At 42.7% G+C, this 27,795-nt stretch overlaps 1 long non-coding RNA gene and 1 pseudogene across 1 annotated transcript in view; one reads left to right on the top strand and one right to left on the bottom strand.

Moving 5' to 3' along the window:
* The window catches only part of LOC140479483 (uncharacterized), a 177,849-nt gene that overhangs the window by 27,263 nt on the left and 122,791 nt on the right, over positions 1 to 27,795 (bottom strand). The gene's annotated exons all lie outside the window — the stretch shown is intronic.
* On the top strand, positions 21,548 to 21,666 carry LOC140480174 (5S ribosomal RNA; annotated as a pseudogene).

The raw sequence follows: 27,795 nt of genomic DNA on the forward strand, positions 1-27,795 counted from the left end.
CCTTTATTCTATTTGCTCTTCTTAACTCTCTCTTTAGATCCTTCCTAGCTGATCTGTAACTCTCCATCGCCTCATCTGAACCAAGCTGTACACATTATACAAAACCTGATCCATCCGATGTCCTAGAGTTATAGCATTTCCAGTCAATGTTAGGGAAGTTAAAGTCTCCCATAATGACTACCGTGTTCCTTTCACCCCTACCCAGAATAATTTTGCTAATCCTCTCTTCTACCTCCCTGGAACTCTGCGGAGGCCTATAAAAAACTCCAAGCAGTGTGACCACTCCTCTCCTGTTTCTAACCTCAGTGCACACTATCTCAGTAGACAAGTCTTCGTCAAAAGTTCTCTCAGCCACTGTTATATTACCCTTGACTAACAAGGCCACACCTCCCCCTCTTTTACCGCCTTGCCTGAACCATCTTGCCTCATCAACACATAAGCCTCCTTCTTCTTCTTAACAAGAGATACACTTCTGAAGTAAACCACGGTTCCCTTACCTTATCACTTCCTCCCTGACTGACAGGGACATACCTATCAAGGACACACAATATCTGTTCCTGAAACCAACTCCACATTTCCATTGTCTGCATCCCTGCATTTTGCTACCCCATTCTTTGCATCCTAATTCTTGCCTAATCGCATTATAATTGCCCTTGCCCCATCGATAACTCTCGACATGTGGCATATGCCTATCCCTTTCCATCGCTAAACTAAACATAACTGAATTATGATTAGAGTGGTGCTGGAAAAGCACAGCAGGTCAGGCAGCATCCGCGGAGCAGGAAAATCGACGTTTCAGACAAAAGCCCTTCATCAGGTGACACAGTGATCGGAAAGCTGGGAGATGCAGACTGGTCCAGTCTGAGTTATGTACATGTCCCTCGGTGCACAGTGTCCTTGTTGCAGCATTATAATGAGAGTCAGCGGTGCAGTCTGATGCAGCATTGAAATGCAGAGTGTCCTATAAGTTGGAGATGTGCCACGAGGGCTTTCAGAAGCTGACACAAATCAAATCTCGATAACTGTGGCTGTGGGGTGTGTCTTTGGTATCTGTAGATGTGGGGTTCGTGTGTGGTATCTGTGGATATGGTGTGTGTGGATGGTATCTGTGCCCTTGGGATATGTGTATGGTATCCGTGGATATGGGGTGTGCGCATGATATCCATGTCTGTTGGGTATGCGTATGGTATCTGTAGGTGTGGAGTATGTATTATATCAGTAGATATGGGGTATATGTATGATTTCTGTGTCTGTGGGGTGTGTTTATGGTATGTGTAGATATGGGGTATCTGTGTCCATGAGGTGCATGTATGGTATCTGCAGCTGTGGAGTCCATGTATGGTGCCTGTTGATATGGGGTGCATGTATGGTATCCATGGATATGAGGTGTGTGTATAATATCCATGGCTGTGGAATGCATGTATGGTATCTGTGGGTATGGGATATGTGTAAAGGTATCCATGGCTGTGGGGTGTACATATAGTATCTGTGGATATGGGGTGCATATATAGTATCTGTGGATATGAGGTGTGTCCATGGTATCTATAGATGTGGTGTGCGTGTATGGTATTTGTGGATATGGGGTGCATGTGTTGTATCTGTGGCTGTAGGGTGCATGTATGGTATCTGTGGATATGGCGTATGTGTAAAGGTATTCGTGGCTATAGGTGTGTGTATGATATCTGTGGCTGTGGAGTGTGTGTGTGGTATCTGTGGCTGTGGGGTACACATATGGTATCTGTGGATATGGAATGCATGTATACTATCTGTGAATATGAGGTATGTGAATGGTATCTGTAGATGTGGAGAACGTGTATGGTATCTGTGAATATGGGATGCATGTATGGTATCCGTGGCTGTGGGATGCGTGTGTTGTATCTGTGGCTGTGGACCGTGTGTGTGTGGTACCTGTAGAGATAGGGTGTGTGTATAGTATCTATGTCTCTGATGTGCATGTGTGGTATCTGTGGATATGGGGGTGCATGTATGGTATCCATGGATATGGGGGTGCATGTATACTGTCTGTGTCTATGAGGTGCGTGTATGGAATCTGTGAAAATGGGGTGCATGCATGGTATCTGTATGGATTGGGGTACATGTATGGTATCTGTGGATATGCAGTATGTGTATAGTAGCAGTGTCTGTGGGGTACATGTATGGTATCTGTGGGATGTATATGTGCATGGGGTGTGTGTATGGTATCTGTGTCTCTGGGTGCATGTAAGGTATCTACATCTGTGGAGTGCATGTAGGTTTCTGTGAATGTGGGTTGTGCTGATGGTATTTGTGGATGTGGGGTATGTGTATGATATCCGTGGCTGTGGAGTGCACATATGGTATCTGCGGATGTGGGCTGCATGTATGGTATCTGTGGATATGGGGTATGTGTAAGATATTCATGGCTGTGGAGTGTGTGTATGGTACCTATAGATGTGAGGTGTGTGTTTGGTTTCCATGGCTGTGTGTATGGTACCTGTGTCTGTTGGGTGCATGTATGGTATTTGTGGATATAGGGTGTGTACATGGTATCTGTGGCTGAGGAGTGCATGTATGGCATCTGTCGATGGGGATTGCCAATGGAGCGTGCCCTGAGACGTTAGTGCCTGCTATCCAACATGTAGGCATGTCAGAGAAAGCAGTGAGCTAAAGTTCCCAGGTCCCCTTGTTGAGAATTCTCGGCATCCAGCTTGTTGGGCACGTTGAGTAAGAGAGAAAACTAAATATTAATGTGGCCAGCTGGGACATTAACAAGACATTTCATGAGCAATAAAGCCCCTTAATTGGCAATCACTGCTGTTCTGTGAGAAACTTGGCAAAAATGTAAGGTGGCGTGAGATGTTCCTGTCGTAGAGGTAGGCCTCATTGGGTTCTTGAGCCAGTCTGTCACAAATGTCATTCATATAAGATCCTATGTGCATGATAGCAAAGGATGTCTTCCACTGCCAGTTCCCAGTAAACCATTTGCAAACCCAACAGTTCTGTTTGGGGCCTTTGGAAATTACAAAATAGTTGTGTGACTCCAATTTAATGTTTAACCATTAAACTCTAATGAGCTCAGTTTCAGTTGGCTTATTCATGTGCCTAATTGACATCCTGCTACAGGTTTGTGAGTTCCTGTATGGTTACCTTCCCAACTCTGATTTAATTCTAGGAGGATTTCCCCTACACAGAGACTGACACACAATCCCTCCCATCATTAAGTGTCTGCCATTATTTTTCCCATCACGATGGGCTGAATTAGATTCCTTCCATCAACTTAAATACAAACATCAAGACTGATACTTTGCTGCAGAGCTGAGGGAGTTGGACATGAATTAAATCAAACCCACTCCCACTACAGTTTCAGGTGAGTGTCGTGATGGTTAATGTTTGAAGAAAAAGGAAGCTAACCCTGGTCTCTTGGCCAATATTTATCCCATAGCCGATATTACAAAAGCAGATTACCTGGTCATTATCACAGTGATATTTCATACATTGTAGAATCCTTAAAGTGTGGAAAGAGGCCATTCCATCCGTTGGGTCTGCACCAACCCTCCAAAGAGCCTCCCACCCGAACTCACACCCCCTACCCTATCCTTGTAACCTTGCATTTCCCACGGCTAACCACCCTAACCTGCACATCCCTGCACACTACTGACAATTCAGCATGGCCAATCCACCTAACCTGCACATCCCAGCACACTACTAACAATTCAGCATGGCCAATCCACCTAACCTGCACATCCCTGCACACCACTGACAATTCAGCATGGCCAATCCACATAACCTGCACATCCCCACACACTACTAACAATTCAGCATGGCCAATCCATCTAACCTGCACATCTTTGGACTTTGGAGGAAACTGGAGCACCCGGAGGAAACCCATACAAACACGGGGAGAATGTGCAAACTCCATACAAACAGTCGTCCAAGATTGGGATCAAATCTAGGTCCCTTGTGCTTTGAGAAAGTAGTGTTAACCACTGAGCCACTCTGTTGTTCAGTACTTGTGAGAGCATGTTGTGTGTAATTTGGGTGCTACATTACTTTATTACATGTAAAGCATTTTGGGACATCCTGTGCTTATGAAAAGCCTGATATGGCTAGGATGTATTGCAGAGGTTGCCCTAACCACTAACTAGAAAAGTGTTCTGAGGCCACCTCCACGAGCCTGGGAAGTCACAACCAGATTTTCTAATCGACAAGCAATTGGTTACCTGACATCATTCCTCACCCCCCACTGCCCAGGCAGGTTATAGAGTCATAGAGATATACAGCACAGACACACACCTTTCGGTCCAACCCATCCATGCCGACCAGATATCCCAACCCAATCTAGTTCCACCGACCAGCACCCAGCCCAAATCCCTCCAAACCCTTTCTATTCATATACCCGATGCTGCCTGAACTGCTGTGCTCTTCCAGCACCACTAATCCAGAATAATATTACCATCTCCTGAGATCACAGCAATCCCAATCATTTTGTGGCCTTCTCACAGCTTGTTTTCCAATCCATCTTTCTAACATCAGCAAATCTAATTACCATACACTTGGTCCCTTCATCCAAGTGAGTAATATTGATTATAAGTAGTGGAGGTTTTAGCACTGATCCCCTGGCCCTGCACTATTTACAGTTTGCCCCAACCTGAAAATAATGAAGTTATATCAACTCCCTGCTTCTTGTTAGCTAGCTAAGGTTTTATCTATGCTAATATTTTCCCCTTAACACTTATGGAATAATTTTTATGTGCCACCTCATTGAATGTTTTTTTTGGAAATCCAAACACATCACCTTGACTGGTTCCCCAATATTCTGCATGCTTGTTACTTCCTCAAAGAATGCTAGTGTTTTAGTAAGTATGCCTTTCACAAAACTATATTTACTCTCCTGATTGCATTAAGATCTTTTAAATATTCTGTTATCGTCTCCGTAATAATGGATGCACACAGTTTTTCTATGACAGATGTTGGGCTACCTGACCTTGCATTCTGTCACTCTCCTTTCCTGAATAGAAATGTCACATTTGAGAATGCCGGGAATTTTGAAAGATTACAGCCACAAGTATTTATTCCTGCTGTAGACCAAACATAACATTGACTGCAACTAACCGGTAGCAAGTTTAAATTCTTTGAATTCTGACAACATTTGTCTTCATTTTACTTCATGTTTTCTATAGAATACGCAGCTTGTGGCAAAGTTTGAAAAATTGAGATAACGTCTGCAACAATTGCTAACATGGAAATTTTTGGTTTTTTATTAAATAAATGTCCTTAGCATTTGATGGCGTTTATTGTCCATCCTAGATAATCAACTGTACAACTAACTTGCCATTTCAGATAGCATAGACTGTCTCTGACACCTCCCTCCCCTTCCTGGACCTCTTCATCTCCATTAATGACGACCGACTTGACTCTGACATTTTTTACAAACCCACCAACTCCCACAGCTACCTGGATTGCACCTCTTCCCACCCTACCTCCTGCAAAAATGCCATCCAATATTCCCAATTCCTCCGCTGTATCTGCTCTCAGGAGGACCAGTTCCACCACAGAACACACCAGATGGCCTCCTTCTTTAAAGATCGCAATTTCCCTTCCCACGTGGTTAAAGATGCCCTCCAACGCATCTCATCCACATCCCGCACCTCCGCCCTCAGACCCCACCCCTCCAACCGTAACAAGGACAGAACCCCGCTGGTGCTCACCTTCCACCCTACCAACCTTCACATAAACCAAATCATCTGCCGACATTTCCGCCACCTCCAAACGGACCCCACCACCAGGGATATATTTCCCTCCCCACCTCTTTCCACAAAGACCATTCTCTCCGTGACTACCTGGTCAGGTCCATGCTCCCCAACAACCCACCGTCCCATCCTGGCACCTTCCCCTGCCACCGCAAGAAGTGCAAAACCTGCGCCCACACCTCCTCCCTCACCACCATCCAAGGCCCCAAAGGATCCTTCCACATCCATCAAAGTTTTACCTGCACATCCACCAATGTAATTTATTGTATCGGTTGTTCCCAATGCGATCTCCTCTACATTGGGGAGACTGGACGCCTCCTTGCAGAGCGCTTCAGGGAACATCTCTGGGACAACCGCACCAATCAACCCCACTGCCCCGTGGCCCAACATTTCAACTCCCCCTCCCACTCTGCCGAGGATGTGCAGGTCCTGGGCCTCCTCCACTGCCGCACTCTCACCAGCCGACATCTGGAGGAAGAACGCCTCATCGTCTGCCTCGGAACACTTCAACCTCAGGGCATCAATGTGGACTTGACCAGTTTCCTCATTTCCCCTCCCCCCACCTTACCTCAGTTCCAACCTTCCAACTCAACACTCCTCATGACCTGTCCTACCTGCCAATCTCCCTTCCCACCTATCTGCTCCACCCTCCTCTCTGACCTATCTCCTTCATCCCCACCCCCATTCACCCGTTGTACGCTTTGCTACCTTCCCCCACCCTCCTCTCTGACCTATCATCCCCACCCCCATTCACCTATTGTACTCTTTGCTACCTTCTCCCCAGTCTCACCTTCCCCCTCCCCCCCCCCCAACCGTGTATCATGCCATCTAGAACTGTTCAAATATGCACAAGGCATTTAATAATCAAGAACAAGATCTCTGACGCGTTGATTCATATAATTATGCAGTTCCTGGTCAGATGTCTTTAATTCACTTCGAACATTTCTGTCTTGTTGGATTTAGTATGTGAAATAGCAACCTCTAGTGGAAGAAAGATGCTGCACTGTTTTGTATTATTTTCACAAGTGAAAAATAGCCTGGGTCAATCTATTCCGATTAGCTTTGATTTTGGCACATTACAGATTCTAAGATGCGATACTGCACTCCAAAAAAATTCTATCCATTTGCTTTATTTTCTCCCCCTTGGCTCTTCTGAGGTGCAGGGTAAATCTTTGGCTCAGCATTACTTCTCTTTATTACAATGACATCTGAAATATGTTGCTGCCACATTGCATGACACTCCAACTTCAACTACCAGCACTTCAGAAAATGGAGGTTGTTAAGCAGAAGTGAACGCAGGGGGTCTAGAAGGAAGCCTGCCACTTCCTAGAGTTTAATTTATAAAAAGAAAAAAAACACAAGCAACAACATCACAGATGGTTTATCTTGGCAAACAAATTGGTGGATTTTGGACGTATGTACTAAGGGTGGAATTTAACACCCAATTTTATGCTTCTGAAAGTCAATTCCAACCCTTTATTCCAGAATTGATTTCAAAATGGGTTTACAACTACAGGCCTTCTTTTCATCCTGATAAGGCCAACTATGTTAAATTATGTAATACTCCATAGCAGGCCTGCATAGTATAGTAGTGAGAAATGTTAAGTTGTTTAGTAAAATCTGATGAAGAATTTAGACAGAAACCAAGTTAATTATAACCAGTAAATATTCTATTATCGAGTCATGGACTCGCAGAGTCATTCAGCGTGGAAGCAGACCCTTCAGTCTCACCATTTCTGGCAATTCTACTCCATTTTGTACATTGGAGAAGTGCATGGGGAAGACTGGCCAATGAACTACTACAGAGCTCAGTGTCAGCCCCAATCCTGTTCAGCATTTCTCTAAATGATTTGCCGATAACCATGCCTTGCAAGTTGTATATTGATGCCATCTATTGTGCCATACAAGCTCTGTCCTTCTACATCTTGGATCCTGAGACAAAAGCTATAAAGAATACTGCAGTACATGATGATTCTTTTCATGTTGAATCTCTTTAAAACTATATCCAGTGTATTTCACCTCCACAATGCCAATGCAGAAAAAGAATTGTATGTCACATCCATTGTAAGAGACTAAAGCGTGACACCAACCCAGTGTACTTGGGATTGATTCTGGATGTTAATATGTTCTTCAGAGAAAACATCAGCAATGATCAAAACCCAAAACAACATCTTGATTGATCTTGCTAGATCCACATGGGCCATTGCTGCCACAGCACTCTGGTCTTCGGCACGTACCCTCTCATACTCAGCAGCAAAGTACTGTGCCCCTGTCTGGCAAATGCACACCTTGATTGCAATAATAGCCATCCAAAGTGAAACCCTCCATTCAACCTCCTGTTCTCCAAACATCAATCTCTCCCTTATCTTCGGACTGAATGTGCTGTGTTCTTCCAGCCTCCTGCCTGTCTACTGACTGAATATGCAGCAGCAGAGGCACTGCACGACTGGTATTCCGGAACGTTATATGCCACTAGCCAAGTTGTTACAGTACATCTACAAAACTGGCATCTACCCAACAATGTGGAAAATTGCCCAGGTATGTCCTGTACATAAAAAGCAGGATAGACCAAACGCTTTCCAGTTATCGCCCCTCAGTCTGATCATCAGTAAAGCGACAGAGAGGATCATCAGCAATACTTCCTAGCAACACTTCCTTCATAATAATTTACAAGGCAAGAGTGTGATAAAATTCTTTCATTTATCTGGATGAGTGCAGCTACAAATGACACTCAAGAAATTCCAGAGTGAAGCAGCCCAATTGACTGCCAGTACACCCTTCACCACCAGTGCACAGTAGCAGCAGTGTGCGCAATCTGCAGAAGTTCATCAAATCCATGACCACCACCATCTGGAAGGACAAAGGCAGCACTTCTACATGAATGGCCAAAAGTCTAAGTTAACATGAATCAAGCAGGTCCATTGAACGAGCTTTCACATTACTCACAGAGGATCAAGTATTCGTATATATTATCGGAATGTGTGTTGTCACAATGTTATGAGTCGTGCTCGATGACACAGGCTCCGGTGCTGTTGGCCCAAAGGTGCAGGGAATCATCTCCCTCAATGACCCCAGGTGATACAAGCCTCTGCCCTGTTCCCTTCTGAGCTCAATGAGGGAGATGACTTCCTGCACCTTGGGGCCAACAGCAACAGAGCCTGTGTCATTGAACATTACTCATAACATTGTCATGAAAAAATGTTGACAGTACATCAGGGATTGAGGAACATTTGTGTTTGTTGATGTGTCTGCTCTGTGTAGGAACTTGGGCACGCTTGCTCTGTACATGATTTTATGCTCGTGGTGTCTCACTGAAAGTAGGAACACAATATAGATCCCAATACATGCATAGAAATAGCCTCACCTCCAAAGATATGTGCTTTGTGAACTGCAGTTGGATTTCCAACTAACAGTCAAAGTAGTGGCTGGAGTCCCTCTCTTTTAGTGACATGCAGCATAAGCGGCAGTGGTAAGAAAAAGAAATAAACTGGTTAAGGGGCTAATGGGGGTCACAAAAGTCTGTTTGACTTTCACTAAGCCCACACCACTCTTATAATACAAGGGTATTATTTGGCTTGCAAGCTTTGATACAGATTTATATTCCTTCCAGCACCTTTTGACTTGAGGCTACTATTTGTTTATGTTTTAAATTCAAGAATAACCTGGATCCTCTCCTGCCTGGAACACTCACAGCTGGCTCCATAGGAAGAGCATTTTACAATTTATGGCTTGTCTGTCTATGCCTTTTTTATATATTTAATTATTCTTATCCAAAATTGCCTTGTTTCTTCAAAAAAAACTTTCAGCCACAAATCAACCTCCCGAATGGTGAGGATCTGGGTTGTTTTAAATGGAGATTCATTTGTACAAATGAACACTTGAATATTGAAAATTCATGGGTCATGCTGAGCATAATTTAATGTTGCACTACACAGGCAACAAAAGATAATGAGGTACAATTTTAAACGACAAAATCCACCCCCTGCACACGCACACACACATACATACGAACCTGTTCATTTTGCATTTTCTAATTAAAACTACAGAGTCCTGCAAGAAACATCTTTGTTGAAGGATATGTCAGAGGTATCAAAGTATTGGTACTTTTACTGACCAACTAATACTTACCAGACAAGGAGACATTGCACCTGAATAAAATAACGGAAGGTTTACTGCTCATCTGTGTTTTCCAACGTGGATTGAATACCACAGTAAATAATTATCACTTGTCAACAAAGAACAATTGAATTAGTTACTAGGGAGATGGATTCCATTAATCCAGTCTATCCATTTCAAATGTAGTCTATTTTCTTTAATTCAGATGTTGAGTTGTTTCATTTGCATCATCTCTTTAATTCAAACAGTCTTTTTTGCACACAGGAGAATTCCAAGTTATCAGGTATATACGGCACTTGAATCCCTTTCAATCACAGTCACATTCCATCAGATTTTATTTGCTGTTCAGTCTTAGCAAGAACAACTTGCAATTATACGAATGTCTTTATCATAGAAAAACACTCACACAGCACTCCACCGAGACACAATAGGCTGTATTTTTCCAGAATAGTCCCAAAGGGCTGGGCGGCAAAGCAACTGGCAATATAGCGGAGGAAGGCATTCGAATGGGAGCCTAACATCTTTCCACTGCCATGGTGATCTGCCACAACGGCAGGAATCTTGACAGCATGGCTACCCATCAGGAGGTCAATTGAGGCCCAAGCAGGTCTTTTTGCCTGACTCAGCAGGGCCTGTTGCTACTTGGGATGAATGCAAGGTAAAGCTGACAGTTTTCCACTGCATTTCAGGGAGAGGTCTTGGCCATGGCCTGTAGAAGGGTCCATGGAGGTGACGCCATCAGAAATGACCAGGTCTGCAATTCATCCTAACCAATGATATCCTACCCCAATTTCTGGGGTGTCCTTCCCAGTCCTACGCATCCCCCCAACTTAACCCCACTCTTTTTGAGTGCGCCCACTGAGGTGATTTCTCCTGGTGGTGCAGCCTCAGCAGTAGCCACAGCTAGCTAACAACAGCAAACTGCTGACAATCCGATTGGCTATGAAACTGTCACAACTCTGATTCTTTTGATTACAGAAATTGATGACAGTTGGTGTGGTCACCATTACTGAGGTTGTGAATTGCAGATTTTATTAGTTGATTTAAATTCCACCAGTACCGCAGTATCTTGCTAGCATTAACCTCTGGATGAAACACCTCCTGATGCTACGATCATACAACCCTCTTCTGCTTCATCTATCAGGTCTTGGAGTGAGGTTAGGTAGCAGGAGTTTTAATTGGCTAGTCACGTCTCTTCTAGGGTCCTGCTTCTTGCCCAGTTGAGGGAGCTCACCACCCCAACACAATTCAGTCCCATCAAACAGAAACATAGACTGAGAGAAAGAAAAAGACCATTTGAAAAGAGGGTCAAAGAAGTGTTTCCAGGGTTGGAGGGTTTTAGCTACAGGGAGAGGCTGAATAGGCTGGGCCTGTTTTCTCTGGATTGTCGGAGGCTGACCTTATAGAACTTTATAAAATCATGAGGGACATAGATTGGGTAAATAGACAAGGTCGTTTCTCTGGGGTGGGAGGAGTCCAAAATTAGAGGGCATAGGTTTAGGGTGAGGGGGGAAAGATTTAAAACAGACCAAAGAGGCAACATTTTCGCGCAGAGGGTGGTGCGTGTATGGAATGAGTTGCCAGAGGAACGGTGGAGGGTGGTACAATTACAACATTTAAATGAAATCTGGATGGGTGTATGTATAGGAAGGGTTTGGAGGGATATGGGCCGGGTGCTGACAGGTGGGACTAGGTTAGATTACGATATCTGGTTGGCATAGACAGGTTGGACCAAAGGGTCTGTTTCCATACGGTACATCTCGATGACTTTATGACTCCATAAGTGGGATTTTAGCATGTTCAAGGAGGACAGGAATGTGAAAACACTGAGGAGTTTTGGTTAGAAATTTACCAACATGGATCTAGCCTGGTAAAAACAATGACTGCAGATGCTGGAAACCAGATTCTGGATAAGTGGCGCTGGAAGAGCACGGCAGCTCAGGCAGCATCCGAGGAGCAGTAAAATCGACGTGTCGGATGCTGCCTGAACTGCTGTGCTCTTCCAGCACCACTAATCCAGAATCTGGTTTCCAGCATCCGCAGTCATTGTTTTTACCTAGTTGATTTTAACCCTACTGCGAATCCTCTTGCAAGGATGCCTGCCTTGAAGAAGTTTTCCTCCTCTCTCTTCAATGAAGGGCTTTTGCCTGAAACATCAATTTTATTGCTCCTTGGATGGATCTAGCTTGGCCTAAGCATCTAATTGCAAAACTACTAGACAGGGAATTGCACAATAGGAAGAGCGAAGAGGTCCAGGGAAGGGAGGGGAAGATTAGAGGGAGACTGAGAAAGATTATTGAGATAGTGAAGAGTGAAGTATTTTAACAAAAGGATAACAATGTTAAATGTAATGCTTTGAAGGACTAGGAGACAATGTTGGTCAGCAAGGATTGGGTGATGTGTGAGTGAGAGTTCATGTGGGATTTGATATGGGCAGTGGAGTTTTGGATAAACTGATATTTAAGCAGGATATGTCAAGAAATTGCTTTTCTTAAGACCCTTAGAAAAATGTTCTTCACAAACATTGTAGCACAGTTTCTGTTAAATTTTCAAATGCAGCAGCTAATTTGCATGTAATTAGGAATGATGAACAGCAAACAATTCATTGTTATGATGGTGTTGTTTGAGGATAAATGCTTTCAGTACAAGTCATTGGCTAACTCAAGCACTGAACTTCAAATAACTGCAATGAGACCTTTCACATCTATCAAACGGACCGGCATTGCCTCAGATTAACAATTAATCTAAATGATGGCACCTTAGAAAATTCAGTTCTCTTGCTACATTGCACTGGAATGTGAGCCTAGACTATCTGCTGGAGTGAAACTAGAATCCATCTCGTTTTAGGCTGAATTTTAACGCTTCCAAATGTGGGTGTGTTAGGGTAGGGCGAGATGTTAAAGCTTTAATGTTCTCAGGCTAACTGCACATCATAAATTGAACTCATTGATATAAATTGAAATCCTACTCATTGACTACAGTTCAGCCTTCAACACTATTACCCCCTCGAGACTGATTATTAAACTTTGTGATCTTGGACTAAGCCCCAATCTCTGCAACTGGATCCTCAGTTTCCTGTCCCACAGGCCACAATCAGTGAAGATTGGGGAAAATATTTCATCGTCACTAACACTCAACACTGGAGACCCCCAGGGGTGATTACTCACTGCATACCCATGACTGCGTCGCCAAATACCAGACTAATGCTATTTACAAGTTCGCTGATGACACCACCATAGTCGGTCGAATCTCAGATGGTGATGAAACAGACAACAGAGAGGAGGTGGCATACCTAGAAAAATGGTGCACTGAGAACAACCTAGGTCTCAATGCCAGCAAAACCAAGGAACTCATTATTGACTTTTGGCAGGATGTTACTCATGCCCCACCCCCCTACACATTAACAGCACAGAGGTGGAACAAGTGCAGAGTGTCAAAGTCTTGGGAGTGGTAATCCACAAGCTTTCTTGGACTCTTCATGTGGACGCACTGGTTACAAAGGCCCAATAACGTCTCTTCTTCCTCAGGCGGCTGAGGAAATTTGGCATGATGGCAAATACCCTTGCCAACCTTTATAGGAGCGCCATCAAGAGTATTCTGTTTGGATGCATCACTACCTCGTATGGCAGCTGTACCATTCAAGGCCGGAGATGGTTACAGAGAGTGGTGAACTCGGCCCGAACAATCACAAAGGCTAACCTCCCATCCATAGAATCCATCTACCAGGCCCGCTGTCAAGGAAAGGCTGCCAGCATTCTCAGAGATCCATCCTACCATGGCAATGCTTTTCTACATCAGGGAGAAGGTACAGAAGCCTGAACACATGCACCAGCCGGTTTCAAAACAGTTTCTACCCTACTGTTGTTAGAATACTGAATGAACTCACAAACTCTTAACATTCACCTATACCTGTGTTTTTGTTTTTGCTGTTGTTTACCTATTATTTACTTATCTATGCTATTTAACTCTGTGATCTGCATGTGTAGCTCGCAAGACAAAGCTTTTCACTGTGCCTCGGTACACGTGACAATAAATTCAATTCAATTGAACTGATAAAAATCCCCAATGTCAGTTAATGGTGTTTTTGTATGATTTGGTATATCCATAAATAAGAAAGGACTCTCTGAATAAAATACTTTCATGAAAACACATTCACTTCTGGGTTTATGGGAGATAGGACAATCATTGAACCTGTCAATGCCCAACCAAGAATCTGGAACTCCTGTAATTGTGTCCATGAGGTTGGCAGCTACTGAGTTTTTAACTTGCTTTGCAATTTAAACTTGGCTAACTGGATTTTCCAGGATTTGGGGAATCCTAACTGAAAGGAGGCAAGGATAGCATCAGGGAGAAGGTAATGTTATCCCCTACACTCCCAATCTACCTTCTGCAACAGATCTACTGCCAACACTTGGCAGAGATTGAACACCTCCCCTGGCATCAGTTGAATGTACCACTCCACCTACTACAACACTCCCTTTCTGAGCAACAGACAATTTACCTGAGGCATTTTCTGTAGCACTCCATGCTCAATTGGAAGCAAACCTATCAATCAGGCTGACTTTTGGACGGGAAATCTGTCAGTGCAAAAACCGAATGCCTAGGTTTCTTGACAGAAACTCTGTACCCACAACCCACCCCTGTCAATATTAAGCCTTCCGATTCTGAGGGAAAATGCCAAGCTGACAGGAGAATATGGTAAATATTAGAATAGATGGCTATCCTTGTCAGCTACCAAAAGCTTTCATTTCTTTCAATAGGAACTATTCCAGAGCTACATACAAATGTTAGTTTTCTAAAAACATTTTAATCACTTATAGATACATCAAAGAATACAAATGCACAATTAACTGACATTTGGGATTTTTATCAGTACAACATTAGACATACAGTTAATATGCATTAATATGCGTCCATTTCTCAAACACAGATAATGAGAGCCCTTCGAGAAACATTAATCAAAACTCAGCTTTAAATTAAAATTTACAATTTGCACTTTGTATATTTTCTCCTCTGTTAATTTTATATTGGCATCAGCTGGATTTCATCATTCAAGTCCCTGTTTTATACTTCCATCCGGGAACACATGACCTTCACAATGAAGACTTCATCCCAGCAGATTTCCAAATGTATACAATCCCCATTAAGAAGACAAAGGGGCAGAAACGTGACACTTAACCCAAACTGTCTTTGCCACTTAACTTTCTTCAATGTACATATTGCATTCCAATAGACAGGAAAATGGATTGGCTGAAGGTGTTGGAAAAGGTTAAAATTACTCATGAACAATGAGTACACACTCAGTAAATTAAATCACTTTTACATCTAATCATCCATGAAAACAACTGAGAATCAAATTTGTAACTGCAAATTGTGATGTTATAGATTTGTTTATTTAATCAATGATGATTCATAAAATAATGTGATATTTTTCAGAAGTATTCTGGACTAAATGCTTGCAATGAATAAATTGTGCTTTAGCTTTGCACAGCTATTACTTAAAAAGAAAGGCTAAGCTTATCAGGAAATAATTATGCACAAATTATGAACAAAGCCCTCTTAATTACACAGAAAATACTTGGTTGCCCTAATTATAGTAGAGATTTTATTTCCTGGTCTAACAGTGGCAGGTTTTAAAAGTATGAGTGGATTCATTTCAGGCTATCTGGTAAACAAATAACATTATCACCATGCAAGAAAAATCCGATTAGAGAAAAATAGTTATTTCATTATCCAGTATTTTTGGTTCTTAATACTATAGTGGGTAGAAGACTAACAATACCTGCTTAATCAGGAAGGATTCAAATTAAAATAAGCTCCTCATGCTCCATATTCAGGTAAGTCTTTTTGAAAATCTACCTTTTTGGTGCCAACTTCCCTCCTTAATTAGCTCATTTGTAGATGTACTTATCTTGGAGTACAGCTAGCTTTGCACTGGCTCAAGGCATCCAATATTAGCAAGGAGAATGAAAATAGGTCTATCTGAATGTCTATATTGAATATCTATTGACTTGCAGCACATCCTCACCTTGTGTCATGTGATATGTGCATGCATCCTGTCCACTAAATTAATATCAAACACTTGTTTTACACATGTACACCAGGCATGGCTTCTATGAATGTTAAGCTGCTGGTTCTTAAACACTTTTGCTTAAATGCAAATATATTGAGTGAATAAGCAAAGTGACAATACAATTCTCACTCTTTCTAGCAAGTTTTGCACTGAAGAGAAGCTGATAACCTGCAAATACCATGCAACATGGCAACACTATTTTCTATTGGCAATCAACCAGATATAAAGATTCATTGTCCAACACATTCAATTGAGCAATCAAAACAAAAAAAAGCTCAAACTGCTGTTTTTTTGATGATATTTTATGTTTCCACATCCAACTCCTTGAACTAATGGCATAATTCAGAAACGTACATATTCACATTGCGCAAAAATACTGAATTATAGTTTATTATATATTTTCTGAGAGATGTATGAGATCTTTTTACAATCAAGTTGCAAGATATGCATGTTAATCCACTCAGCTCATTTGTTTCTGGCATTCACATTATTCTGCCATTTTTCAAAGCACATTCTAACCATTATGGGCATGCAATTTTTTTGTTTTATTACAGTGTGATTCAGTGTGATTCCTCAATAGCAAAAGAGGGCAGGCAGCAGCTACAATGGACAAATTCTTAACCATTTTTTTCAAGGGTGCAAGCAGTAGTTAAAATGTGATACCTTGGGTAAAATGGCAAATACATTTACAATCCAGTTTGCGGATGGTGAAGCACTTTTAAAAAATATTTTAATTAATTTATTTCTCCCTCTTCCAATTTTCTTTGATTATTCGATTCTTGCTGCAGTTAACCTTTGGTACCATTCTCGAATAAAAGCGTGGAGCTGAATTTTCCCATTTTTGAGTTAGTGTATTGTCAACTGAGTTACATGGCATCTGGTCCATTGTGGTTCACAACGACTTTTCTCACATAATCTACCACTCTTCATCTTAATATTATGTGTCTGGTTTCTGTAGTGCTTGTCTTATGGAATCACACAGCAGCAGCAGAAGTGGAACTGCTCGCTGCTGCTAGGATCGCCTGACATTTACACCACTGGTGCCATATTTAAAGCTAGACCACACACCATTTCAGACTGCAAGCCTATGTTGAGCCCTCAGACTGTGGTGCTGTTGCTGTTGGACGTGGTTTCAGTCACTCCCTTAAGAGAGATGAGCAGCCACTCTTCAGAAACAAGTTGTAATGGCCAAGCATTGCTCATCTTTCATAAGCGACTGACTCCTTGACTGCAGACACCAGGGGTTCTTGAACTGGGAACACACTTCGATTGGAGGCTGGGAGTTGTCAATGGTCCAGTCACATGCCCCACTCTCTCTCAAGGCCCATTGGCCTGACAAGGGAAGCTGCACAAGGTGCTGCCTCTCTCAGGCTCATCAGTGTCCTAAAGGTGCTCAGAAATTTCAGGCAACTACATGCACCCTGAAATGTTGAAAACTAACTGATAATCAGAAGGTCAAAACAAGATGTCTCAGGATGCCTCTCAACCTACTCTCCATCATGAGAAACTTCACTCCACAACATTCAGATATAGAGTCATAGAGAGGTACAGCATGGAAACAGATCCTTCGGTCCAACCCATCCATGCCAACCAGATATCCCAACCCAATCTAGTCCCACTTCCCAGCAGCCGGCCCATATCCCTCCAAACCCTTCCTATTCATATAACCTATCCAAATGCCTTTTAAATGTTGCAATTGTACAAGCCTACACCACTTCCTCTGGCAGCTCATTCCATACACGTACCACCCTCTGCATGAAAAAGTTGCCCCTTAGGTCTCTTTTATATCTTTCCCCTCTCACCCTAAACCTATGCCCTCTAGTTCTGGACTCCCCGCTCCCAGGGAAAAGACTTTGTCTAGTTATCCTATCCATGCCCCTCATAATTTTGTAAACCTCTATAAGGTCACCCCTCAGCCTCCGACGCTCCAGGGAAAACAGCCCCAGCCTGTTCAGCCTCTTCCTATAGCTCAGATCCTTCAAGCCTGGCAACATCCTTCTAAATCTTTTCTGAACCCTTTCAAGTTTCACAACATCTTTCCGATAGGAAGGAGACCAGAATTGCAAGCAATATTCCAAAAGTGGCCTAACCAATGTCCTGTCCAGCCACAAGATGACCTCACAACTCCTGTACTCAATACTCTGACCAATAAAAGAAAGCATACTAAATGCCTTCTTCAATTTCCTATCTACCTGCGACGCCACTTTCAAGGAGCTATGAACCTGCATTCCAAGGTTTCTTTGTTCAGCAACACTCCCTAGGCCCTTACCATTAAGTGTATAAGTCCTGCTAAGATTTGCTTTCCCAAAATGCAGCACCTTACATTTATCTGAATAAAAATCCATCTGCCACTTCTCAGCCCATTGGTCCATTTGATCAGGATCCTGTTGTAATCTGAGGTAACCTTCTTCGCTGTCCACTATACCTCCAATTTTGGTGTCCTCTTCAAACTTACTAACTGTACCTTTTATGCTCACATCCAAATCATTTATGTAAATGACAAAAAGTAGAGGACCCAGCACTGATCCTTGTGGCACTCCACTGGTCACAGGCCTCCAGTCTGAGAAACAACCCTCTACTACCACCCTCTGTCTTCTACCTATGAGCCGGTTCTGTATCCAAATGGCTAGTTCTCCCTGTATTCCATGAGATCTAACCTTGCTGACCAGTCTTCCATGGAGAGCCTTGTCGAACGCCTGACTGAAGTCCATATAGATCACATCTACTGCTCTGCCCTCATCAATCCACTTTGTTACTTCTTCAAAAAACTCAATCAAGTTTGTGAGACATGATTTCCCACGCACAAAGCCATATTGACTATACCTAATCAGTCCTTGCCTTTCCAAATACATGTACATCCTGTCCATCAAGATTCCCTCCAACAATTTGCCCACCACTGAGGTCAGGTTGACTGGTCTATAGTTCCCTGGTTTGTCTTTACCGCCCTTCTTAAACAGTGGCACCACCTTAGCCAACCTTCAGTCTTCCGGCACCTCACCTGTGACTATCAATGATACAAATATGTCAACAAGAGACTTAGCAATCACTTCTCTAGCTTCCCACAGAGATCTCAGGTACACCTCATCATATCCTGGGGATTTATCAACCTTTATGCATTTCAAGACATCCAGCACTTCCTCCTCTGTAATATGGACATTTTTCAAGGTGTCACCATCTATTTCCTTACATTGTATATCTTCCATATCCTTTTCCACAATACTGATGCAAAATACTCATTTAGTATCTCCCCCATTTCCTGCGGCTCCACACAAAGGCTGTCTTGCTGATCTTTGATTACTAACAAGCACAGAGACTCAGTAGGTGCACTAGCGTCTAAGGAAAGAGAAACAGAGTGAATGTTTGAGTCTGGTATTACTCTTCTTCAGAACTCATATCACTTACTTCTGGAAGCCTTAAGAGCTACCTAACCATAGTGCCATGTGGTGTTGATTCACTCTGTTAGTGTTTGCTGCATTTACTCTAACAGTCAGTGGGACCTGGTGTGTTGGGATATCTGGTCGGCATGGACGGGTTGGACTGAAGGGTCTGTTTCCACGCTGTACATCTTTATGACTCTATGATTCTATACCTGAAAGGGGATTCACCTGAAGATATCAAGTACACAATCAGATGGATAACAAAGCATTTATTCAGCAACATAAAAAGATTGAGGACTCCAGAAATAATAAGGTCCAGACATCTGTTGTACTATACACAGGCTTCTTGCCAAATAACCAGAAAGTTACACAATTACTAGAAAACCAAACTGAGTGCATTCATCCTGACAGCAGGTTTTAAGTTGGACCTGTTTGGCTTCTTGGACTCTATGACGCATTGTCCTATCATACTCTCTTGGATATCTCTCCCAGGCAATATCCTCTTCTACATCCTGAGACAACTGCTGTTGATTTCCCAATTCCTTTGCATCCAGATCAACCCCCTTTGTCAGCTCCACTTATGTAAAACTCAGCATTCAACATTGATGTGGCACACACTTCCTGAGCTACAATACAAGGCCCCACTGAGACACTCCAGGCATTGAAACTTCATCTTAAGGATGGCTTTGAAATGTTCGATTCTAGTACGGCCCTTGTGGAAGTATGGCGTTGTTGTGTTTTTATTCTACAGCAGTCTGAGGCTTTCCTAAAAATGGCATCAGCCATATTTGGAAAGGGTAGTCCTTGACTCCCAACAGGGAGAAAGTGAGGACCGCAGATGCTGAAGATCAGAATCGAGAGTGCTGTGCTAGAAAAGCACAGTAGGTCAGGCAGCATCCGAGGAGCAGGAGAATCAATGTTTCAGGTAAGTACCCTTCATCAGGAATGAGGCTTATGAGCTAAGGGGATGGAGAGGTAAATGGGAGGGGGGGTGGGGCTGGGAGGAAGGTAACTGAGTGCGATAGGTAGATGGAGGTGGGGGTAAAGATGATAGGTTGGAGAGGAGGGTAGAGCGGATAGGTGGGAAGGATGATGGACAGGTAAGACAGGTCATGAGGGCAGTGCCAAGTTGGAAGGTTAGAACTGGGATAAGGTGGGGGGAGGTAAAATGAAGTCCACATTAATGCCGTGTAGCTGGAGGGTCCCACGGCAGAAAATGAGGTGTTCTTCCTTCTGGCGATGGGTGGTTAGGGTATGGCTCCAACAGCCATCCCTGCGTGGTCTGAGGACCTTGGAAAATGGCAAATATCAGGGATATTTTCAATATGTACACAGCATCTCAGAATCCAGGATAGTGAGTGCAGTTCCTTTAATATCTTGTACAATGTTCACATGTGATATGAACATTGATTGAGTGGGAGCCACCAGGAACCTGTTCTGGTCAGTATCATCCATGTTCTCAGTACAGGAGAGGGGAATCAGAAGTAGTGTTGAAATCAGATGAATGGTGGCGGCAGATTTGAAAACCCAGGTTCAGTAGATCACTCAGTGGCTGCTTGGACCTTCACTCCACTACCAAAGCCATGGTTAGTCAGCATCAAAGGCAAATCGAGAGGGGTCAAGACATCTTAATCTCTCTCCAGGGCGAAAAGACTCCACTGGGTGCAAACAGGAAGAAGAAGACCAGGCAGATGCTCAGCAGTTTCATCTGAGAACAATCCAGAGATGACCTGCCCCTCCATCAACCCTCTGACAGTGAGCTCAATGTCTGTAGCAGATCAGATTGAGGAGAGTGGGAGACTGGAGGCTTTCACCCACCCAATCCCCTGTTAACCTTAAGCCCACAGATGTAACCTGGCAACAGACTCACAATCAGGTCATATCAGTCCGCAGGCTCCCTCTGCCCAGGCTGCTGAATTTGACCCAACACCTCAATGTTATGGCAGGCAAAAGAAGAAGAAATCCTTCTGATGGTACCAGGCGATCCAATTATTTAACTAATATATGTAAAAAAAACACACACAAGAATGTATGCTCTCATGCGTTTCTCATATGTGCTTGTTTGCCTTTTCTCACAAGATGCCATTTAGTTGTCTGAAGTGACAATAGTCTAGATCCTCCCTCAGTGAGCCATGGACTTTCCATTTGGACAGTGCAATCAAAGCTGGAGAGTCAGCATTTTGGGACTCACACTGAGCCCCATCAATTCAAGGCAGAATAATTGGGCCCTCACAGATAATTCATGAACTCCTGCCTATGGCCATAGTAGTCTGAAAACACCCAATCTCATCTGATTGTGGAAGCTAAGCAGACTCAGGCCTGGTTAGTACTTGGATGGGAGACTGCTTGGGAATACCAGGTGTAGTAGACTTCAGAAAAAAGGTGGCATGATGGCTTAGTGGTTAGCACTGATGCATCACAGCACTAGGGACCTGGGTTTGATTCCCACCTTGGGTGGCTGTCTGTGTGGAGTTTGCACACTCTGCCTTGGGGTCCTCCCACAATCCAAAGATGTGCTGGCCAGGTTAATTGGCCATGCTAAATTGCCCAGGGTGCATTAGTCAGAGGGCAATGCGAATGGGTGGGTTACTCTTTGGAGGGTTGGTGTGGACTTGTTGGTCCAAATGGCCTATTTCCATACTGTAGGAAATCTAATCTAAGAGGTGACTAGTACCTATAGGCGTACAGCAGCTAAGAATCTTTGCTTTGCCCTGCACCCCCCATGCTAGCTGAGGTAGGGAAAGTTCAATTCTGTGGGAGAATTTAAGAATGGGGTTATGGTTTCAAAAAAAGGGCCTGCTCATTTAATTCAGAAATGTTAAAAAATTTGCTTTTTTGAGATCAAACCTTTGGTGCTCTATTCCCCTCCGGTGGAAGCAGAATTTTTGAATATTTTTATGGTATGGGTAGATAGATTCTCGATAAACAAGGGAATGAAAGGTGTCTGGGGTTAAGTGGAATTACAGTATAATCAGAAACAAAAACAGAAACCGCTGGAAAGGTTCAGCAGGTCTGGTAGCAGCTGTGGAGAGAAATCAGAGCTAACGCTTCAGGTCCAGTGACCCTTCCTCACAACTGGGCAAGTCAAATGAGCCGGACGATGAAGTGGGAGTAGGGAGCAGTTCAGTTCTGAGCCAGCGTGAGGCACTGCTGTTGGAGACGGGGAGGCGATGGCCTAGTGATGTTATCACTAGACTGTTAATCCAGAAACCCAGGTCATGTCCTAGGGACCCGGGTTTGAATCCTGCCACGGCAATGGTGGAACTTGAATTCAACAAAAATCTAGCATTAAGAGTCTAATGATGACCATGAATCCATTGTCAATTGTTGGAAAACCCACCTGGTTATCTAATGTCCTTCAGGGGAGGAAATTGCCATCCTTACCTGGTCTGGTTCAGATCCACAGCATGTGGTTGACTCTTAACTAGCCTCTGGGTAAGTAATGCTGGCCTCGCCAGTGACGTCCTCACCCCATGAATGAATTTTTTAAAAAAGACCGAGGTTGAGTGAGTATATGTATCATGACACTGAGTGGACCTCAGGACGCTGCAAGAGCAGCTGTCTGTGGAACGTTGAACATCGGATCAGCTATGATCTTTCTGAATGGTCAAGCAGGCTCTGGGATTGTTGGCCTCATGCAGTTCCTAATTTGGAAGTTCGTGTGTGTCAATGCTTATGTGTATATCTTGTTATCTACAAGAGACCCTTCTAGTTAGACCAGGAAGTGAGTATCCTCTATCACACTAGACCATGGAGACTCTGTAGTTTGCTACAGTTGAAGAGGTCAGTAGCAGCAAACTTCACCATGAGCAGCCGCTCATACAGCGTTGACAGTTGGCTGGGCTATGGTACTGACAATGAGGTGGCTATCAGGTGAAAATGTACCTTTGACTTCACATTAAAATCCGATTATTTCAGCATTCCTGATGTGTTGGCTGTAACAATCAAGGGCAGATTTCCCATCGCTGGACTGTTGATTTATAATGAAGGCCCCTTTTGTTAAAAATACAGATACACACCTTTTTTGAAGAGCTGTTTCTGAAGCATCAAGTTTCCCAACTGGGTGAAAGTTAATTGGGAAGGTGAGGCAAATTTCAGCAAGTTGTGATATTAGTGAGATGCAAGGTCTATTTGCAAGTTTCTTGTATCACCTGCTGGTGACGTACCTGACCCTTACCTGAAAGAGAAGAATTTAATCAGTGAAGTTTATCCGATAATGGGAATCTGATAGTTTTGTCTCTATCCTGATTAAATTGACTCAACCACCATTCTTTTCATCAACTCAGGGACTAGAAAATCCTCCTCATTGCCTTTATTTCTACTTACACGCCAGGAAAACATTTAACTTTTGCAGCGAGGAGAGCATGATAACTTCATCAGCTGAGGTAGTACATTGCTGTGAAATAAGACTCTACTCTTAAAAGCAAAAATTCAGCAGTACTTTACTGTGGTCAAGATTAAATAATGGCTCCTAGTCTGCTTCTAGAGTCCTCAAACATCCAATTTATAAACATTTCAGTCCCTAGATTTAACCATTCAATGTATAAACAGTGCATATATTTGGGAACACAGTGTGTAGTTGCTATGTGACAAATCAAGATGTGTGAACATTGAACACTAATATTTTGAGTGAACTTTTAATAGTTAGAAAGTGAAGTACAGTTCCAGATTCTCTCATGCCCCTGACATTCGTATAAAATCTCATTTTAGTTTTCCTTCTATTGTACTTGTGGTTTACAAGGACACACAACAAATAGGAGCAGGAGTAGGCCATCTGGCCCTTCAAGCCTGCTCTGCCATTCAATCAAATCATGGCCTCAGCTCCACTTACCTGTCCTCTCATCATATCCCTTAATTCCTTTACTGTTCAAAAAATTATCTATCTCATCCTTAAAAACATTTAATGAGGAAGCCTCAACTACTTCAGCGGGCATGGAATTCCACAGGTTCACAACCCTCTGGGTGAAGAACTTCCTTCTTTATTTGACCCTAAATCTGCTCCTCCTAATTTTGAGGCTATGCCCTCTTATCCTAGTTTCATCCACCAGTGGAAACATCCTCTCTACTGTTATCTTATCTAATCCCTTCATAATTGTATATGTTTCTTTCAGATTCCAATGAATATAATCCCAGTCTACTCAGTCTCTCCACATAAGCCAACCCTCTAAACTCCGGAATCAACCTAATGAACCTCCTCCGCACCTCCTCCAGTGCCAGTACATCCTTTCTCAAGTAAGGAGACCAAAACTGCATACAGTATTCCAGGTGTGGCCTCACCAGCACCCGGTATAGCTGCAACATAACCTCCCTGCTTTTCAACTCAATCTCTTTAGCAATGAAGAACAAAATTCCATTTGCCTTCCTAATTACCTGTTGTACCTGCAGAACAACTTTCTGTGATTCATACACAAGGACACCCAAATCCCTCTGCACAGCAGTATGCTGCAATTTTTTACCATTCAAATAACAGTCCTTTTTGCTGTTATTCAAATCAAAATGGATGACTTCACATTTATTAACATTGTACTCCATCTGCCAGATCTTTGCTTGCTCACTTAAACTATCTATGCCCCTTTGCAAAATTTCACAGTCCTCTGAACACTTTGCTCTACCACTCATCTTAGTGTCATCTGCACACTTTGGCACACTACACACGGTCGCTATCTCCAAATCATCTTTGTAAATTGTGAATAATTCAGGTCCCAACTTTCACTTATCTCCACTCTTTGCTTCCTGTTAGTTAACTAATCCTCTATCCATGCTCATACATTGCCCGTAATGCCTTGCATCTGTATTAGATTAGATTACTTACAGTGTGGAAACAGGCCCTTCGGCCCAACAAGTCCACACCGCCCCACCGAAGCGCAACACACCCATACCCCTACACCTACCCCTTACCTAACACTACGGGCAATTTACCATGGCCAATTCACCTGACCTGCACATCTTTGGAGTGTGGGAGGAAACCGGAGCACCCGGAGGAAACCCACGCAAACACGGGGAGAATGTGCAAACTCCACACAGAGAGTCGCCTGAGGCGGGAATTGAACCCGGGTCTCTGGCGCTGTGAGGCAGCAGTGCTAACCACTGTGCCACCGTGCCGCTATATCTTATGCAGTGGCTATTTGTGCAGCACCTTGTCAATGATTTTTGGAAATCTAGATACACCACATTCACTGGGTCCCCGTTGTCCACTGTGCTTATAATATCTTCATAGAATTCCAGTAGATTAGTTAAACCATGCTGCATCTGCCCAATAGGACAATTTCTATCTAGATGCCTTGCTACCTACCTTATGGAAGGTAGGCAGCCTAGTCATGTTTTTGCATTGTTGCCATAGATAGATTGATAGACGCCCCTTCCCATTTATTTCTCTGGTCTAATGTATAGGTATGAAAAATAGGAAGATTGTGTTGGTGTCTGCTTGAACAGAATATACTTGTGGGTCAGGCAAATTGCTGGTGGGGCGATAAACTTTCTGGAGGATCTCATTCTTAATTGTCCATAACTTTTTCAGTCCCCATCATAAGTTCCCAGATGTGTCTGCATGTAATATAAATAACTGAAGGTATCTAGGCAACCTCGTAGAAATGGAATAAATGTAAATCAGTCTCATAATTATAAAGTTGTCTTCTCAGCTTTGAAGATGCTGCACGATTTGTCCCATGACTCTTCAGTACTGTCTGTATCTTACTTGTGGTAGGGATGGTTAATCATTGCTACCAATGTGTTGAATTTGAATCTTCCTTGTACATAAACAGGATGTTTACTGCTTTTCAATCAGATGGGGCAAACCGTTTGAAACATATGAGGCAGCTTGTTCCTCAGCTTGGGTTTTAACATCCTGATCCCATATGCCATTAGACTGGAAGCTTTTCTGGGATTTGAAGCAGATGTCTAACCAAACTTTTCTCTTTTGAAAATTGCCACTTAGCAGGGAATCTAATTGCAGGAGCCTACTAGTTCACTTAAAATATAAAGAAAAGCACATTGCATTGCCACCATTTATACACCACGGTTTTGCATACATACATCCAATCCATCAAAGACAGCAGGCTAATTGATACAGAGTTTAGAGATATCTTTAAAGCAAGGCTTACTGACTGGGAGCAATTGGAATTGCAGGTTGTCAGGATCCATTGATCATAAGTAACAAACCAGAGCTGGACTTCTGTGACAAATTAAAAGCATTTAGGTGTGTGCAGCACTGTCCATTTTTTTTCAGTCACAATTCATATCAAGGTCACTACGGCCTTGGGGATGGTTACACTTATGGAACTTGCCAACCCCCAGAGGCAGACACTGTAGAGATAAATCAGACATCAAAGCTCTAGCATGCGTTCAAAATATCTGCAGCTTTTATTGTTAAGCCGATATAAACGATCTGTTTTTCTAGGAAGAGCCTAGCAGCATCAAATGAGTCACACAATTTTCCTAAAGGAATTCAAATGATATGAAGACGTTCAATGTCAACATATTTGGCTCTGAGGCCACCTACACAATTAAAACAAAATCAAGAATTGCAAGTACATCAATTAACACAAGTATTTGTAATGCTATTAACACAATCAACTAATTTCTAAAGTTCCAGTTGTCACTCATATATACTGACTCATTCCCACAAGACAAACAGGAGACTACAGAAGTATTGATGTTTTTTTGGACAAATTACTTCCCCATTGTTGATGATGCAGTTGATATAATATGTTTTTTTAAAAAGGAAGAATTTTGCTCCAAAGGGTTGGGTCAATGACAACTGCTCCACATTAGCCACCATGTGGAGAAAAGGATTTTTAAAATTCTGTTCTTTGCATTTATTTTGCAAATTGGCCTTTGCCAAACTGCAAATTAAAGTAAATTAGATTTTCAAAATGTATTTTAATGCACGCTATAAACCATTCTAACAAGTTCCCTTGGTGAGTACTGATGAGCTATTTATATTACTGTTCTCGGAACCACAAGAAAGATTCAAAGCATGACAGCACACATTATTTAGCAATGATTTTTTGCTTACCCCAGAACTTCGTTAGCACAAAATTAGTGACTTTTGGAGACAAATGAAAATTTGTATCAATTTAATTATTTAACCCCGTTGTATTAAATTGTTGACAATCTAGCTGCAATTTACAGCAATTCCTTCACAGAGGAACTAATTTTACTTTGAAAAATATATATGAATAAGTGATGAAGGAAATGTAAAGGTTGGTGTATCACAGGAAGCTTTCACAAATGCAATGTCAATTTGAAATAGAAACAAAGTTAAATTTTAGAAATGTAGCACTATCACCTTCTAATCAATTGAGGATACTGTTTTTAAAGATTTGGGTAAAACGTGAGGACTGCAGATATCAACTAGGAGAAAGTGAGGACTCTACCTCATTCCTGAAGAAGGGCTTTTGCCCGAAACGTCGATTCTCCTGCTCCTTTGATGCTGCCTGACCTGCTGCGTTTTTCCAGCAACACATTTTTAAGCCCTTAAAGATTTGGGTGTGGGGCCGAT

The sequence above is a fragment of the Chiloscyllium punctatum genome, chromosome 7 (genome assembly GCF_047496795.1).
Source record: "Chiloscyllium punctatum isolate Juve2018m chromosome 7, sChiPun1.3, whole genome shotgun sequence".
Lineage (NCBI taxonomy): Eukaryota > Metazoa > Chordata > Chondrichthyes > Orectolobiformes > Hemiscylliidae > Chiloscyllium > Chiloscyllium punctatum.